General features: G+C 46.8%; 6 non-coding genes across 6 annotated transcripts; all 6 read left to right on the forward strand.

Moving 5' to 3' along the window:
- Window positions 1-1,611: 1,611 nt before the first annotated feature.
- On the forward strand, window positions 1,612-1,684 carry trnar-ccu (transfer RNA arginine (anticodon CCU)). Its single transcript has one exon. It is a non-coding gene; the product is annotated as a tRNA-Arg (tRNA).
- A 2,810-nt stretch (window positions 1,685-4,494) lies between these two features.
- On the forward strand, window positions 4,495-4,567 carry trnar-ccu (transfer RNA arginine (anticodon CCU)). Its single transcript has one exon. It is a non-coding gene; the product is annotated as a tRNA-Arg (tRNA).
- Window positions 4,568-8,764: 4,197 nt separating this feature from the next.
- trnar-ccu (transfer RNA arginine (anticodon CCU)) lies at window positions 8,765-8,837 on the forward strand. The gene has a single exon. It is a non-coding gene; the product is annotated as a tRNA-Arg (tRNA).
- A 1,086-nt stretch (window positions 8,838-9,923) lies between these two features.
- trnar-ccu (transfer RNA arginine (anticodon CCU)) lies at window positions 9,924-9,996 on the forward strand. Its single transcript has one exon. It is a non-coding gene; the product is annotated as a tRNA-Arg (tRNA).
- Window positions 9,997-11,032: 1,036 nt separating this feature from the next.
- trnar-ccu (transfer RNA arginine (anticodon CCU)) lies at window positions 11,033-11,105 on the forward strand. Its single transcript has one exon. It is a non-coding gene; the product is annotated as a tRNA-Arg (tRNA).
- A 4,069-nt stretch (window positions 11,106-15,174) lies between these two features.
- On the forward strand, window positions 15,175-15,247 carry trnar-ccu (transfer RNA arginine (anticodon CCU)). Its single transcript has one exon. It is a non-coding gene; the product is annotated as a tRNA-Arg (tRNA).
- The last annotated feature ends 2,630 nt before the right edge of the window (window positions 15,248-17,877 follow it).

Raw genomic sequence — 17,877 nt, forward strand, 5'->3', positions numbered from 1 at the left:
CCCGGTGGCCTAATGGACAAGGCGCTGGCCTCCTACGCCAGGGATTGTGGCTTCAAGTCTCATCTGGCATCATGGCTTTTCCTGATCCTTCATTTTGGCTTTTGCTTCTTCCTTCGGTTATTTCTGATTCATTGTCTTAAAACCTTCCATGGTCATTCAAGGGATGGCCCATCAAAGGATACTGTTTGTCCAAATTACCTTCTAGGTTTTAAAAGTTTCCTTGTTGTTCATGACGGTACCTTTATGTAAATAATGATGGATTGTCTTAATACATTCCCAGACCCGGTGTCCTGGTGGCCTAATGGATGAGGCACTGGCCTCCTAAGCCAGGTTTTGTGTGTTCAAGTCCCATCTGGGATGTTGGTTTTCTCTTGTTGTTCAGTACTCTGACCTTTGCGCCTTCCCTCGATTGGAACTGGTGGATTGTCTGAAAACATACTGAGACAATTTATGTCCCAGTGGCCTAATGGACAAGGCACTGGCCTCCTAAGCCAGGGATTGTGGGTTCAAGTCCCGTCTGCGATGCTGTCATTTCCTTGTTGTTCATGTCTTTGCCCTTTTGCGCCTTCCTTAGGTTATTACTGATGGATTGTCTGAAAACATACAGAGACAATTTATGTCCCAGTGGCCTAATGGACCAAGGCGCTACCCTCCTTAGCCAGGCATTGTGGGTTCAATTCCCATCTGGGTCGTAGCGGTTTCCTTGCTGTTCATATCTGTGGCATTTACGCCTTCTTCAGGTTGTGACTGATGGGTTGTCTTATAACATTCGCAAACATTGTGTGTCCCAGTGTGTTCACGGACAAGGCACTGCCCTCCGAAGCTACGTGTTGTGGGTTCAAGCGCCATCTGGGATGTTGGTGTTTCTTTGATGTTGAGTAATTTGGCGTTTGCGCCTTAACACCGTAATTACTGATCAATTGTCATAAAACATTCACAGCTTAGTTATGACCTAATGTACAAGCCACTGGCCTCTTAAACCTCAGATTGTGGGTTTGAGTCCCATCTGGGATGTTGGCAAAACCTTGTGTTTCCGTCCTGGGACATTAGTCCCTTCCCTCGGTTATTACTGATGGATTCTCTGAAAACATACTGAGCCAATTTATGTCCCAGTGGCCTAATGTACAAGGCACTGGCCTCCTAAACCTGGGATTGTGGGTATAAATCTCTGGGATGCTTTTCCTTGTTGTCATCTACTGTGCTCTTTGCACCGAACCACGGGGATTTCTGATGGATGTGGCCGAATGGACAAGACACTGACCTCCTGATTTTTGGGTTATGGGTTCAAGTCCCATCTGGGATGAAGTCATTTCTTTGTTGTTAATGACTTTGCCCCTTCCTTGGGTTATTACTGAGGAATTGTCCCAAAACCATCACAGCCATTTTGTGTCCCAGTGGGCTAATGGACAAGGCACTACCCTCTTAAACCAGGGATTGTGGGTTCCAGTCCCACCTGGGATGTTGGCTTTTCCTTGTTGTTCGGTACTGTGGCCTTTGCACCTTTCTGAGGTTATTCCTTATGGAGTGTCTTAAAACATTCACAGACACCCTGTCTCCCTAATCCGCGTTTATTACTGATCGATTGTCTGTTAATCTGTGCAGGACATTACTTTCCCAGTGGCCTAATGGACAAGGCACTGGCCTCCTATGCCAGGGATTGTGGGTTCAAGTCCCATCTGGGATGCTTTCATTTCCTTGTTGTTCATGTCTTTGTCTTTTGCGCCTTCCTTAGGTTATTACTGATGGATTGTCCTGAAACATTTGCTGCATGGTTTGTCCCTGTGGCGTAATGGACCAAGGCGCTGCCCTCCTTAGCCAGGCATAATGGGTTCAAGTCCCATCTGAGTCGTAGTTGTTTCCTTGCTGTTCATATGGGGCATTTACGCCTTCTTCAGGTTGTGACTGATGGGTTGTCTTATAACATTCGTAGACATTGTGTGTCCCAGTGTGTTCATGGACAAGGCACTGCCCTCCTTAGCCAGGCATTGTGGGTCCAAGTCCCATCCGGGTAGTGGTCGTTTCCTTGCTGATCATATGTGGCATTTACGCCTTCCTTAGGTTATTACTGATGGATTGTCTTACAACATACAGGTCCAATTAACGTCCCGGTGGCCTAATGGACAAGGCGCTGACCTCCTACCCAAGGGATTGTGGCTTCAAGTCTCATCTGGCATCTTGGCTTTTCCTGATCCTTCATTTTGGCTTTTGCTTCTTCCTTCGGTTATTTCTGATTCATTGTCTTAAAACCTTCCATGGTCATTCAAGGGATGGCCCATCAAAGGATACTGTTTGTCCAAATTACCTTCTAGGTTTTAAAAGTTTCCTTGTTGTTCATGACGGTACCTTTATGTAAATAATGATGGATTGTCTTAATACATTCCCAGACCCGGTGTCCTGGTGGCCTAATGGATGAGGCACTGGCCTCCTAAGCCAGGTTTTGTGTGTTCAAGTCCCATCTGGGATGTTGGTTTTCTCTTGTTGTTCAGTACTCTGACCTTTGCGCCTTCCCTCGATTGGAACTGGTGGATTGTCTGAAAACATACTGAGACAATTTATGTCCCAGTGGCCTAATGGACAAGGCACTGGCCTCCTAAACCAGGGATTGTGGGTTCAAGTCCCGTCTGCGATGCTGTCATTTCCTTGTTGTTCATGTCTTTGCCCTTTTGCGCCTTCCTTAGGTTATTACTGATGGATTGTCTCAAAACCTTTGCAGACAGTTTGTGTCCCAGTGGCCTAATGGACAAGGCACTACCCTCTTAAACCAGGGATTGTGGGTTCCAGTCTGGGATGTTGGCTTTCCCTGTTGTTCGGTACTGTCACCTTTGCGCCTTCCCTCGGTTGAAACTGATGAATTGTCTTACAACATACAGGTCCAATTAACGTCCCGGTGGCCTAATGGACAAGGTGCTGGCCTCCTACGCCAGGGATTGTGGCTTCAAGTCCCATCTGGGATCTGGGCATTTCCTGATCCTTCATTTTGGCTTTTGCTACTTCCCTCGGTTATTTCTGATGCATTGTCTTAAAACCTTCCATGGACATTCAAGGGATTGCCCATCAAAGGATACTGTTGGTCCAAATTCCCTTCTAGGTTTTAAAAGTTTCCTTGTTGTTCATGACGGTACCTTTATGTAAATAATGATGGATTGTCTTAATACATTCCCAGACCCGGTTTCCTGGTGGCCTAATGGATAAGGCACTGGCCTCCTAAGCCAGGTTTTGTGTGTTCAAGTCCCATCTGGGATGTTGGTTTTCTCTTGTTGTTCAGTCCTCTGACCTTTGCGCCTTCCCTCAATTGGAACTGATGGATTGTCTGAAAACATACTGAGACAATTTATGTCCCAGTGGCCTAATGGACAAGGCACTGCCCTCCTAAACCAGGGATTGTGGGTTCAAGTCCCGTCTGGGATGCTGTCATTTCCTTGTTGTTCATGTCTTTGCCCTTTTACGCCTTCCTTAGGTTATTACTGATGGATTGTCTGAAAACATACTGAGACAATTTATGTCCCAGTGGCCTAATGGACCAAGGCGCTGCCCTCCTTAGCCAGGCATTGTGGCTTCAAGTCCCATCTGGGTCGTAGCGATTTCCTTGCTGTTCATATCTGTGGCATTTACGCCTTCTTCAGGTTGTGACTGATGGGTTGTCTTATAACATTCGCAAACATTGTGTGTCCCAGTGTGTTCACGGACAAGGCACTGCCCTCCGAAGCTACGTGTTGTGGGTTCAAGCGCCATCTGGGATGTTGGTGTTTCTTTGATGTTGAGTAATTTGGCGTTTGCGCCTTAACACCGTAATTACTGATCAATTGTCATAAAACATTCACAGCTTAGTTATGACCTAATGTACAAGCCACTGGCCTCTTAAACCTCAGATTGTGGGTTGGAGTCCCATCTGGGATGTTGGCAAAACCTTGTGTTTCCGTCCTGGGACATTAGTCCCTTCCCTCGGTTATTACTGATGGATTCTCTGAAAACATACTGAGCCAATTTATGTCCCAGTGGCCTAATGTACAAGGCACTGGCCTCCTAAACCTGGGATTGTGGGTATAAATCTCTGGGATGCTTTTCCTTGTTGTCATCTACTGTGCTCTTTGCACCGGACCACGATGATTTCTGATGGATGTGGCCGAATGGACAAGACACTGACCTCCTGATTTTTGGGTTATGGGTTCAAGTCCCATCTGGGATGAAGTCATTTCTTTGTTGTTAATGACTTTGCCCCTTCCTTGGGTTATTACTGAGGAATTGTCCCAAAACCATCACAGCCATTTTGTGTCCCAGTTGGCTAATGGACAAGGCACTACCCTCTTAAACCAGGGATTGTGGGTTCCAGTCCCACCTGGGATGTTGGCTTTTCCTTGTTGTTCGGTACTGTGGCCTTTGCACCTTTCTGAGGTTATTCCTTATGGAGTGTCTGAAAACATTCACAGACACCCTGTCTCCCTAATCCGCGTTTATTACTGATGGATTGTCTGTTAATCTGTGCAGTACATTACTGTCCCAGTGGCCTAATGGACAAGGCACTGGCCTCCTAAGCCAGGGATTGTGGGTTCAAGTCCCATCTGGGATGCTGTCATTTCCTTGTTGTTCATGTCTTTGTCTTTTGCGCCTTCCTTAGGTTATTACTGATGGATTGTCCTAAAACATTTGCTGCATGGTTTGTCCCTGTGGCGTAATGGACCAAGGCGCTGCCCTCCTTAGCCAGGCGTAATGGGTTCAAGTCCCATCTGAGTCGTAGTCGTTTCCTTGCTGTTCATATGTGGCATTTACGCCTTCTTCAGGTTGTGACTGATGGGTTGTCTTCTAACATTCGCAGACATTGTGTGTCCCAGTGTGTTCATGGACTAGGCACTGCCCTCCTTAGCCAGGCATTGTGGGTTCAAGTCCCATCCGGGTAGTGGTCGTTTCCTTGCTGTTCATATTTGTGGCATTTACGCCTTCCTTAGGTTATTACTGATGGATTGTCTCAAAACCTTTGCAGACAGTTTGTGGCCTAATGGACAAGGCACTACCCTCTTAAACCAGGGATTGTGGGTTCCAGTCCCACCTGGGATGTTGGCTTTTCCTTGTTGTTCGGTACTGTGGCCTTTGCACCTTTCTGAGGTTATTCCTTATGGAGTGTCTTAAAACATTCACAGACACCCCGTCTCCCTAATCCGCGTTTATTACTGATCGATTGTCTGTTAATCTGTGCAGTACGTTACTGTCCCAGTGGCCTAATGGACAAGGCACTGGCCTCCTAAACCAGGTATTGTGGGTTCAAGTCCCATCTGGGATGCTGACATTTCCTTGTTTTTCATGTCTGTCTTTTGCGCCTTCCTTAGGTTATTACTGATGGATTGTCCTGAAACATTTGCTGCATGGTTTGTCCCTGTGGCGTAATGGACCAAGGCGCTGCCCTCCTTAGCCAGGCATAATGGGTTCAAGTCCCATCTGAGTCGTAGTCGTTTCCTTGCTGTTCATAAGGGGCATTTACGCCTTCTTCAGGTTGTGACTGATGGGTTGTCTTATAACATTCGCAGACATTGTGTGTCCCAGTGTGTTCATGGACAAGGCACTGCCCTCCTGAGCCAGGCATTGTGGGTTCAAGTCCCATCCGGGTAGTGGTCGTTTCCTTGCTGTTCATATCTGTGGCATTTACGCCTTCCTTAGGTTATTACTGATGGATTGTCTCAAAACCTTCGCAGACAGTTTGTGTCCCAGTGGCCTAATGGACAAGGCACTACCCTCTTAAACCAGGGATTGTGGGTTCCAGTCCCATCTGAGATGTTGGCTTTCCCTGTTGTTCGGTACTGTCGCCTTTGCGCCTTCCCTCGGTTGAAACTGATGGATTGTCTTACAACATACAGGTCCAATTAACGTCCCGGTGGCCTAATGGACAAGGCGCTGGCCTCCTACGCCAGGGATTGTGGCTTCAAGTCCCATCTGGGATCTTGGCTTTTCCTGATCCTTCATTTTGGCTTTTGCTTCTTCCCTCGTTTATTTCTGATGCATTGTCTTAAAACCTTCCATGGTCATTCAAGGGATTGCCCAGCAAAGGATACTGTTGGTCCAAATTCCCTTCTAGGTTTTAAAAGTTTCCTTGTTCATGACGGTACCTTTATGTAAATAATGATGGATTGTCTTAATAAATTCCCAGACCCGGTCTCCTGGTGGCCTAATGGATAAGGCACTGGCCTCCTATGCCAGGTTTTGTGTGTTCAAGTCCCATCTGGGATGTTGGTTTTCTCTTGTTGTTCAGTACTCTGACCTTTGCGCCTTCCCTCATTCATTCATTCATATCTTGTCGCGGTAATGCCTGATCCAGGAGAGGGCGTCATCTGTGACATCTCGAAGATCCTCGTCGGAACAGTGAGGACCAGACGGACAGTGATGCAGGATGTGATCCATCGTCTCTTCTTCTCCGCATATACATCTTGCGTCTGTCGCTATGTTCCAGCGTAATAGATTGTTTTTAGTCTTGCCTACCCCAGACCTCGCGCGGCTGAGCGTTACCCAGTCCTTGCGGGTAAGTGTGCTTCCTACAGGAAGCTGCTCTCTCACTTCTGGAAGTGCGGGGTTAGGATGATCAGTGACAACTTCTTTCCATCTCTGTAGACGGAAAGTTGTAGCTTGAGTAGGATTTAGAGGTTGTTCTCTGATGAAACTCTTGCGGGATGTAAGTCGGCTAGGGATCTCATTGTGGTCGTGCAGAGGGTGGCGTTCGTCATGAGACTGCTTGTACCGCTCCGAGCGAGTGAGAGCTTCTCGTCGAATGGATGGAGGAGCAATTCCCGCTAGCCTATACAAGTGCTGCAATGGGATTGCACGAAGGGCTCCAGTTATGGTTCGACATGCACTGCTGAGTGCTGGGTCTACTTTGCTGGAATGAGCAGACCTTGACCATACTGGAGCACAGTACTCTGCGACTGAGTAACAGCATGCAAGCGCAGTTGTTCGAATTGTGGCAGCATCGGATCCCCACTTTGAGTTGCCTAATTTGCCAAGCAAGTTGTTTCTGGTCGAGAGTTTCTTCTTCAGTTTGAGGATATGCTCTTTGAAGGACAGAGTCCTGTCTAATGTTATCCCCAGGTAAACAGGATACTTAGTATTCTTCAAGACTTTTCCATTCCATCTGATGTCCATGGTGGTGTTGGCTTCTTTATTGATCAGATGGAATGAACATACTTGGGTTTTTCCTGGGTTCGCATTTAGTGACCATCGAAGGTAGTACTCAGTCAATATCTTGAGAGCTTCCGTAAGTCTCTGCTTGATGGTATCGAAGCTATCTGACTGTGTTGCTAAACACAAGTCATCAGCGTATAGAAATCTTCTGATATTATTGAAGGCAGGTTGGTCGTTGGTGTAGATGTTGAAGAGTATTGGAGAAAGAACAGAGCCCTGAGGTAAGCCGTTCTTCTGGCTCCTCCAACGGCTCTTCCTTCCGTCCATCTCAACAAAGAATCTACGGTTAGATAGGAGACACTCAACTATCCGGACGATATGTGAGTTGTTTATCGTCTTCGCCAGCTTCATCAGCAGTGACCTATGATTAACCGTATCATAAGCGGCGGACAGATCAACAAATACAGCGCCAGTGATCTTCTTGGCCTCAAATCCATCTTCTATATACTGTGTTAGATTCAGGACTTGTCCACAGCATGATTTTCCCTGTCGAAAACCAGCTTGATCTGAGATCAGCTGATCTTCGACTGAGGGAGCCATTCGTTCCAGTATCAATCTCTCGTACACTTTGTATAATATACAAAGCAGAGATATAGGTCGATAGCTTTTTGGATCTTCGGGGGGTTTCTCTGGTTTAAGCAAGGCTACTACCCTTTATTTTCGCCATAGCTTTGGGATCGTGTGAGATGTTGCACACGAGTTGAACAGGGCAAGAATCCAGGATCTAGCTGTTCCTCCAAAGTTTTGAACTAGCTCTGGGTGGATCCCATCAAGTCCTGCTGCTTTGCCTGGCTTAATTTGCTTTATAGCAGAGTTTAGTTCTTCTATTCGGAAGGGCTCAAATCTGTCATCACAGGTGTTCATGAGACGTGCCATTTCGCTCTTCATTTTCTGCAAGCATCCCCGTTCTTTGTTTAGCGGCTTTCCATTTACCAAGAGCTGGTTTGCAACCTGGTTAGGTGTAACGGCCGCTGTGCGTTTCACGGGTTGTTTGTCACAGTCGAGTTTTCGGATTGTGCTCCACGCCTTCTTGCTGTTGTGAGTCAGATCCGTACTTTCAATCGTCTCTCTCTCTTCGGTACTGTCGCCTTTGCGCCTTCCCTCGGTTGAAACTGATGGATTGTCTTACAACATAGAGGTCCAATTAATGTCCCGGTGGCCTAATGGACAAGGCGCTGGCCTCCTACGCCCGGGATTGTGGCTTCAAGTCTCATCTGGCATCTTGGCTTTCCCTGATCCTTCATTTTGGCTTTTGCTTCTTCCCTCTGTTATTTCTGATTCATTGACTTAAAACCTTCCATGGTCATTCAAGGGATGGCCCATCAAAGGATACTGTTTGTCCAAATTCCCTTCTAGGTTTTAAAAGTTTCCTTGTTGTTCATGACGGTACCTTTATGTAAATAATGATGGATTGTCTTAATACATTCCCAGACCCGGTGTCCTGGTGGCCTAATGGATGAGGCACTGGCCTCCTAAGCCAGGTTTTGTGTGTTCAAGTCCCATCTGGGATGTTGGTTTTCTCTTGTTGTTCAGTACTCTGACCTTTGCGCCTTCCCTCGATTGGAACTGATGGATTGTCTGAAAACATACTGAGACAATTTATGTCCCAGTGGCCTAATGGACAAGGCACTGGCCTCCTAAGCCAGGGATTGTGGGTTCAAGTCCCGTCTGGGATGCTGTCGTTTCCTTGTTGTTCATGTCTTTGCCCTTTTGCGCCTTCCTTAGGTTATTACTGATGGATTGTCTGAAAACATACTGAGACAATTTATGTCCCAGTGGCCTAATGGACCAAGGCGCTGCCCTCCGTAGCCAGGCATTGTGGGTTCAAGTCCCATCTGGGTCGAAGCGGTTTCCTTGCTGTTCATATCTGTGGCATTTACGCCTTCTTCAGGTTGTGACTGATGGGTTGTCTTATAACATTCAGAAACATTGTGTGTCCCAGTGTGTTCATGGACAAGCCCCTGCCCTCCGAAGCTACGTGTTGTGGGTTCAAGCGCCATCTGGGATGTTGGTGTTTCTTTGATGTTGAGTAATTTGGCGTTTGCGCCTTAACACCGTAATTACTGATCAATTGTCATAAAACATTCACAGCTTAGTTATGACCTAATGTACAAGCCACTGGCCTCTTAAACCTCAGATTGTGGGTTCGAGTCCCATCTGGGATGTTGGCAAAACCTTGTGTTTCCGTCCTGGGACATTAGTCCCTTCCCTCGGTTATTACTGATGGATTCTCTGAAAACATACTGAGCCAATTTATGTCCCAGTGGCCTAATGTACAAGGCACTGGCCTCCTAAACCTGGGATTGTGGGTATAAATCTCTGGGATGCTTTTCCTTGTTGTCATCTACTGTGCTCTTTGCACCGAACCACGGAGATTTCTGATGCATGTGGCCGAATGGACAAGACACTAACCTCCTGATTTTTGGGTTATGGGTTCAAGTCCCATCTGCGATGAAGTCATTTCTTTGTTGTTAATGACTTTGCCCCTTCCTTGGGTAATTACTGAGGAATTGTCCCAAAACCATCACAGCCATTTTGTGTCCCAGTGGGCTAATGGACAAGGCACTACCCTCTTAAACCAGGGATTGTGGGTTCCAGTCCCACCTGGGATGTTGGCTTTTCCTTGTTGTTCGGTACTGTGGCCTTTGCACCTTTCTTAGGTTATTCTTTATGGAGTGTCTTAAAACATTCACAGACACCCTGTCTCCCTAATCCGCGTTTATTACTGATCGATTGTCTGTTAATCTGTGCAGTACATTACTGTCCCAGTGGCCTAATGGACAAGGCACTGGCCTCCTAAGCCAGGGATTGTGGGTTCAAGTCCCATCTGGGATGCTGACATTTCCTTGTTTTTCATGTCTTTGTCTTTTGCGCCTTCCTTAGGTTATTACTGATGGATTGTCCTAAAACATTTGCTGCATGGTTTGTCCCTGTGGTGTAATGGACCAAGGCGCTGCCCTCCTTAGCCAGGCATAATGGGTTCAAGTCCCATCTGAGTCGTAGTCGTTTCCTTGCTGTTCATATGGGGCATTTACGCCTTCTTCAGGTTGTGACTGATGGGTTGTCTTATAACATTCGCAGACATTGTGTGTCCCAGTGTGTTCATGGACAAGCCACTGCCCTCCTTAGCCAGGCATTGTGGGTTCAAGTCCCATCCGGGTAGTGGTCGTTTCCTTGCTGATCATATGTGGCATTTACGCCTTCCTTAGGTTATTACTGATGGATTGTCTCAAAACCTTCGCAGACAGTTCATGTCCCAGTGGCCTAATGGACAAGGCACTACCCTCTTAAACCGGGGATTGTGGGTTCCAGTCCCATCTGGGATGTTGGCTTTCCCTGTTGTTCGGTACTGTCACCTTTGCGCCTTCCCTCGGTTGAAACTGAGGGATTGTCTTACAATATACAGGTCCAATTAACGTCCCGGTGGCCTAATGGACAAGGCGCTGGCCTCCTACGCCAGGGATTGTGGCTTCAAGTCTCATCTGGCATCTTGGCTTTTCCTGATCCTTCATTTTGGCTTTTGCTTCTTCCTTCGGTTATTTCTGATTCATTGTCTTAAAACCTTCCATGGTCATTCAAGGGATGGCCCATCAAAGGATACTGTTTGTCCAAATTCCCTTCTAGGTTTTAAAAGTTTCCTTGTTGTTCATGACGGTACCTTTATGTAAATAATGATGGATTGTCTTAATACATTCCCAGACCCGGTCTCCTGGTGGCCTAATGGATGAGGCACTGGCCTCCTAAGCCAGGTTTTGTGTGTTCAAGTCCCATCTGGGATGTTGGTTTTCTCTTGTTGTTCAGTACTCTGACCTTTGCGCCTTCCCTCGATTGGAACTGATGGATTGTCTGAAAACATACTGAGACAATTTATGTCCCAGTGGCCTAATGGACAAGGCACTGGCCTCCTAAGCCAGGGATTGTGGGTTCAAGTCCCGTCTGGGATGCTGTCATTTCCTTGTTGTTCATGTCTTTACCCTTTTGCGCCTTCCTTAGGTTATTACTGATGGATTGTCTGAAAACATACTGAGACAATTTATGTCCCAGTGGCCTAATGGACCAAGGCGCTGCCCTCCGTAGCCAGGCATTGTGGGTTCAAGTCCCATCTGGGTCGAAGCGGTTTCCTTGCTGTTCATATCTGTGGCATTTACGCCATCTTCAGGTTGTGACTGATGGGTTGTCTTATAACATTCGCAAACATTGTGTGTCCCAGTGTGTTCATGGACAAGCCCCTGCCCTCCGAAGCTACGTGTTGTGGGTTCAAGCGCCATCTGGGATGTTGGTGTTTCTTTGATGTTGAGTAATTTGGCGTTTGCGCCTTAACACCGTAATTACTGATCAATTGTCATAAAACATTCACAGCTTAGTTCTGACCAAATGTACAAGCCACTGGCCTCTTAAACCTCAGATTGTGGGTTCGAGTCCCATCTGGGATGTTGGCAAAACCTTGTGTTTCCGTCCTGGGACATTAGTCCCTTCCCTCGGTTATTACTGATGGATTCTCTGAAAACATACTGAGCCAATTTATGTCCCAGTGGCCTAATGTACAAGGCACTGGCCTCCTTAACCTGGGATTGTGGGTATAAATCTCTGGGATGCTTTTCCTTGTTGTCATCTACTGTGCTCTTTGCACCGAACCACGGTGATTTCTGATGGATGTGGCCGAATGGACAAGACACTGACCTCCTGATTTTTGCGTTATGGGTTCAAGTCCCATCTGGGATGAAGTCATTTCTTTGTTGTTAATGACTTTGCCCCTTCCTTGGGTTATTACTGAGGAATTGTCCCAAAACCATCACAGCCATTTTGTGTCCCAGTGGGCTAATGGACAAGGCACTACCCTCTTAAACCAGGGATTGTGGGTTCCAGTCCCACCTGGGATGTTGGCTTTTCCTTGTTGTTCGGTACTGTGGCCTTTGCACCTTTCTGAGGTTATTCCTTATGGAGTGTCTTAAAACATTCACAGACACCCTGTCTCCCTAATCCGCGTTTATTACTGATCGATTGTCTGTTAATCTGTGCAGTACATTACTGTCCCAGTGGCCTAATGGACAAGGCACTGTCCTCCTAAGCCAGGGATTGTGGGTTCAAGTCCCATCTGGGATGCTGACATTTCCTTGTTTTTCATGTCTTTGTCTTTTGCGCCTTCCTTAGGTTATTACTGATGGATTGTCCTAAAACATTTGCTGCATGGTTTGTCCCTGTGGTGTAATGGACCAAGGCGCTGCCCTCCTTAGCCAGGCATAATGGGTTCAAGTCCCATCTGAGTCGTAGTCGTTTCCTTGCTGTTCATATGTGGCATTTACGCCTTCTTCAGGTTGTGACTGATGGGTTGTTTTATAACATTCGCAGACATTGTGTGTCCCAGTGTGTTCATGGACAAGTCACTGCCCTCCTGAGCCAGGCATTGTGGGTTCAAGTCCCATCCGGGTAGTGGTCGTTTCCTTGCTGTTCATATCTGTGGCATTTACGCCTTCCTTAGGTTATTACTGATGGATTGTCTCAAAACCTTTGCACACAGTTTGTGGCCTAATGGACAAGGCACTACCCTCTTAAACCAGGGATTGTGGGTTCCAGTCTGGGATGTTGGCTTTCCCTGTTGTTCGGTAATGTCCCCTTTGCGCCTTCCCTCGGTTGAAACTAATGGATTGTCTTACAACAAACAGGTCCAATTAACGTCCCGGTGGCCTAATGGACAAGGCGCTGGCCTCCTACGCCAGGTATTGTGGCTTCAAGTCCCATCTGGAGTCTGGGCATTTCCTGATCCATCATTTTGGCTTTTGCTACTTCCCTCGGTTATTTCTGATGCATTGTCTTAAAACCTTCCATGGTCATTCAAGGGATTGCCCATCAAAGGATACTGTTGGTCCAAATTCCCTTCTAGGTTTTAAAAGTTTCCTTGTTGTTCAAAAGGGTACCTTTATGTAAATAATGATGGATTGTCTTAATACGCTGCCCTCCTTAGCCAGGCATAATGGGTTCAAGTCCCATCTGAGTCGTAGTCGTTTCCTTGCTGTTCATATGGGGCATTTACGCCTTCTGCAGGTTGTGACTGATGGGTTGTTTTATAACATTCGCAGACATTGTGTGTCCCAGTGTGTTCATGGACAAGCCCCTGCCCTCCTTAGCCAGGCATTGTGGGTCCAAGTCCCATCCGGGTAGTGGTCGTTTCCTTGCTGATCATATGTGGCATTTACGCCTTCCTTAGGTTATTACTGATGGATTGTCTCAAAACCTTTGCACACAGTTTGTGGCCTAATGGACAAGGCACTACCCTCTTAAACCAGGGATTGTGGGTTCCAGTCTGGGATGTTGGCTTTCCCTGTTGTTCGGTAATGTCCCCTTTGCGCCTTCCCTCGGTTGAAACTGATGGATTGTCTTACAACATACAGGTCCAATTAACGTCCCGGTGGCCTAATGGACAAGGCGCTGGCCTCCTACGCCAGGGATTGTGGCTTCAAGTCTCATCTGGCATCTTGGCTTTTCCTGATCCTTCATTTTGGCTTTTGCTTCTTCCTTCGGTTATTTCTGATTCATTGTCTTAAAACCTTCCATGGTCATTCAAGGGATGGCCCATCAAAGGATACTGTTTGTCCAAATTACCTTCTAGGTTTTAAAAGTTTCCTTGTTGTTCATGACGGTACCTTTATGTAAATAATGATGGATTGTCTTAATACATTCCCAGACCCGGTGTCCTGGTGGCCTAATGGATGAGGCACTGGCCTCCTAAGCCAGGTTTTGTGTGTTCAAGTCCCATCTGGGATGTTGGTTTTCTCTTGTTGTTCAGTACTCTGACCTTTGCGCCTTCCCTCGATTGGAACTGGTGGATTGTCTGAAAACATACTGAGACAATTTATGTCCCAGTGGCCTAATGGACAAGGCACTGGCCTCCTAAGCCAGGGATTGTGGGTTCAAGTCCCGTCTGCGATGCTGTCATTTCCTTGTTGTTCATGTCTTTGCCCTTTTGCGCCTTCCTTAGGTTATTACTGATGGATTGTCTGAAAACATACAGAGACAATTTATGTCCCAGTGGCCTAATGGACCAAGGCGCTACCCTCCTTAGCCAGGCATTGTGGGTTCAATTCCCATCTGGGTCGTAGCGGTTTCCTTGCTGTTCATATCTGTGGCATTTACGCCTTCTTCAGGTTGTGACTGATGGGTTGTCTTATAACATTCGCAAACATTGTGTGTCCCAGTGTGTTCACGGACAAGGCACTGCCCTCCGAAGCTACGTGTTGTGGGTTCAAGCGCCATCTGGGATGTTGGTGTTTCTTTGATGTTGAGTAATTTGGCGTTTGCGCCTTAACACCGTAATTACTGATCAATTGTCATAAAACATTCACAGCTTAGTTATGACCTAATGTACAAGCCACTGGCCTCTTAAACCTCAGATTGTGGGTTTGAGTCCCATCTGGGATGTTGGCAAAACCTTGTGTTTCCGTCCTGGGACATTAGTCCCTTCCCTCGGTTATTACTGATGGATTCTCTGAAAACATACTGAGCCAATTTATGTCCCAGTGGCCTAATGTACAAGGCACTGGCCTCCTAAACCTGGGATTGTGGGTATAAATCTCTGGGATGCTTTTCCTTGTTGTCATCTACTGTGCTCTTTGCACCGAACCACGGGGGTTTCTGATGGATGTGGCCGAATGGACAAGACACTGACCTCCTGATTTTTGGGTTATGGGTTCAAGTCCCATCTGGGATGAAGTCATTTCTTTGTTGTTAATGACTTTGCCCCTTCCTTGGGTTATTACTGAGGAATTGTCCCAAAACCATCACAGCCATTTTGTGTCCCAGTGGGCTAATGGACAAGGCACTACCCTCTTAAACCAGGGATTGTGGGTTCCAGTCCCACCTGGGATGTTGGCTTTTCCTTGTTGTTCGGTACTGTGGCCTTTGCACCTTTCTGAGGTTATTCCTTATGGAGTGTCTTAAAACATTCACAGACACCCTGTCTCCCTAATCCGCGTTTATTACTGATCGATTGTCTGTTAATCTGTGCAGGACATTACTTTCCCAGTGGCCTAATGGACAAGGCACTGGCCTCCTATGCCAGGGATTGTGGGTTCAAGTCCCATCTGGGATGCTGTCATTTCCTTGTTGTTCATGTCTTTGTCTTTTGCGCCTTCCTTAGGTTATTACTGATGGATTGTCCTGAAACATTTGCTGCATGGTTTGTCCCTGTGGCGTAATGGACCAAGGCGCTGCCCTCCTTAGCCAGGCATAATGGGTTCAAGTCCCATCTGAGTCGTAGTCGTTTCCTTGCTGTTCATATGGGGCATTTACGCCTTCTTCAGGTTGTGACTGATGGGTTGTCTTATAACATTCGTAGACATTGTGTGTCCCAGTGTGTTCATGGACAAGGCACTGCCCTCCTTAGCCAGGCATTGTGGGTCCAAGTCCCATCCGGGTAGTGGTCGTTTCCTTGCTGATCATATGTGGCATTTACGCCTTCCTTAGGTTATTACTGATGGATTGTCTCAAAACCTTTGCACACAGTTTGTGGCCTAATGGACAAGGCACTACCCTCTTAAACCAGGGATTGTGGGTTCCAGTCTGGGATGTTGGCTTTCCCTGTTGTTCGGTAATGTCCCCTTTGCGCCTTCCCTCGGTTGAAACTGATGGATTGTCTTACAACATACAGGTCCAATTAACGTCCCGGTGGCCTAATGGACAAGGCGCTGACCTCCTACCCAAGGGATTGTGGCTTCAAGTCTCATCTGGCATCTTGGCTTTTCCTGATCCTTCATTTTGGCTTTTGCTTCTTCCTTCGGTTATTTCTGATTCATTGTCTTAAAACCTTCCATGGTCATTCAAGGGATGGCCCATCAAAGGATACTGTTTGTCCAAATTACCTTCTAGGTTTTAAAAGTTTCCTTGTTGTTCATGACGGTACCTTTATGTAAATAATGATGGATTGTCTTAATACATTCCCAGACCCGGTGTCCTGGTGGCCTAATGGATGAGGCACTGGCCTCCTAAGCCAGGTTTTGTGTGTTCAAGTCCCATCTGGGATGTTGGTTTTCTCTTGTTGTTCAGTACTCTGACCTTTGCGCCTTCCCTCGATTGGAACTGGTGGATTGTCTGAAAACATACTGAGACAATTTATGTCCCAGTGGCCTAATGGACAAGGCACTGGCCTCCTAAACCAGGGATTGTGGGTTCAAGTCCCGTCTGCGATGCTGTCATTTCCTTGTTGTTCATGTCTTTGCCCTTTTGCGCCTTCCTTAGGTTATTACTGATGGATTGTCTCAAAACCTTTGCAGACAGTTTGTGTCCCAGTGGCCTAATGGACAAGGCACTACCCTCTTAAACCAGGGATTGTGGGTTCCAGTCTGGGATGTTGGCTTTCCCTGTTGTTCGGTACTGTCACCTTTGCGCCTTCCCTCGGTTGAAACTGATGAATTGTCTTACAACATACAGGTCCAATTAACGTCCCGGTGGCCTAATGGACAAGGTGCTGGCCTCCTACGCCAGGGATTGTGGCTTCAAGTCCCATCTGGGATCTGGGCATTTCCTGATCCTTCATTTTGGCTTTTGCTACTTCCCTCGGTTATTTCTGATGCATTGTCTTAAAACCTTCCATGGACATTCAAGGGATTGCCCATCAAAGGATACTGTTGGTCCAAATTCCCTTCTAGGTTTTAAAAGTTTCCTTGTTGTTCATGACGGTACCTTTATGTAAATAATGATGGATTGTCTTAATACATTCCCAGACCCGGTCTCCTGGTGGCCTAATGGATAAGGCACTGGCCTCCTAAGCCAGGTTTTGTGTGTTCAAGTCCCATCTGGGATGTTGGTTTTCTCTTGTTGTTCAGTCCTCTGACCTTTGCGCCTTCCCTCAATTGGAACTGATGGATTGTCTGAAAACATACTGAGACAATTTATGTCCCAGTGGCCTAATGGACAAGGCACTGCCCTCCTAAACCAGGGATTGTGGGTTCAAGTCCCGTCTGGGATGCTGTCATTTCCTTGTTGTTCATGTCTTTGCCCTTTTACGCCTTCCTTAGGTTATTACTGATGGATTGTCTGAAAACATACTGAGACAATTTATGTCCCAGTGGCCTAATGGACCAAGGCGCTGCCCTCCTTAGCCAGGCATTGTGGCTTCAAGTCCCATCTGGGTCGTAGCGATTTCCTTGCTGTTCATATCTGTGGCATTTACGCCTTCTTCAGGTTGTGACTGATGGGTTGTCTTATAACATTCGCAAACATTGTGTGTCCCAGTGTGTTCACGGACAAGGCACTGCCCTCCGAAGCTACGTGTTGTGGGTTCAAGCGCCATCTGGGATGTTGGTGTTTCTTTGATGTTGAGTAATTTGGCGTTTGCGCCTTAACACCGTAATTACTGATCAATTGTCATAAAACATTCACAGCTTAGTTATGACCTAATGTACAAGCCACTGGCCTCTTAAACCTCAGATTGTGGGTTGGAGTCCCATCTGGGATGTTGGCAAAACCTTGTGTTTCCGTCCTGGGACATTAGTCCCTTCCCTCGGTTATTACTGATGGATTCTCTGAAAACATACTGAGCCAATTTATGTCCCAGTGGCCTAATGTACAAGGCACTGGCCTCCTAAACCTGGGATTGTGGGTATAAATCTCTGGGATGCTTTTCCTTGTTGTCATCTACTGTGCTCTTTGCACCGGACCACGATGATTTCTGATGGATGTGGCCGAATGGACAAGACACTAACCTCCTGATTTTTGGGTTAT

The sequence above is a fragment of the Idiotropiscis lumnitzeri genome, chromosome 20, assembly GCF_059441095.1.
Source record: "Idiotropiscis lumnitzeri isolate Australia: NSW breed Sydney's pygmy pipehorse chromosome 20, RoL_Ilum_1.0, whole genome shotgun sequence".
Classification (NCBI taxonomy): Eukaryota; Metazoa; Chordata; class Actinopteri; order Syngnathiformes; family Syngnathidae; genus Idiotropiscis; species Idiotropiscis lumnitzeri.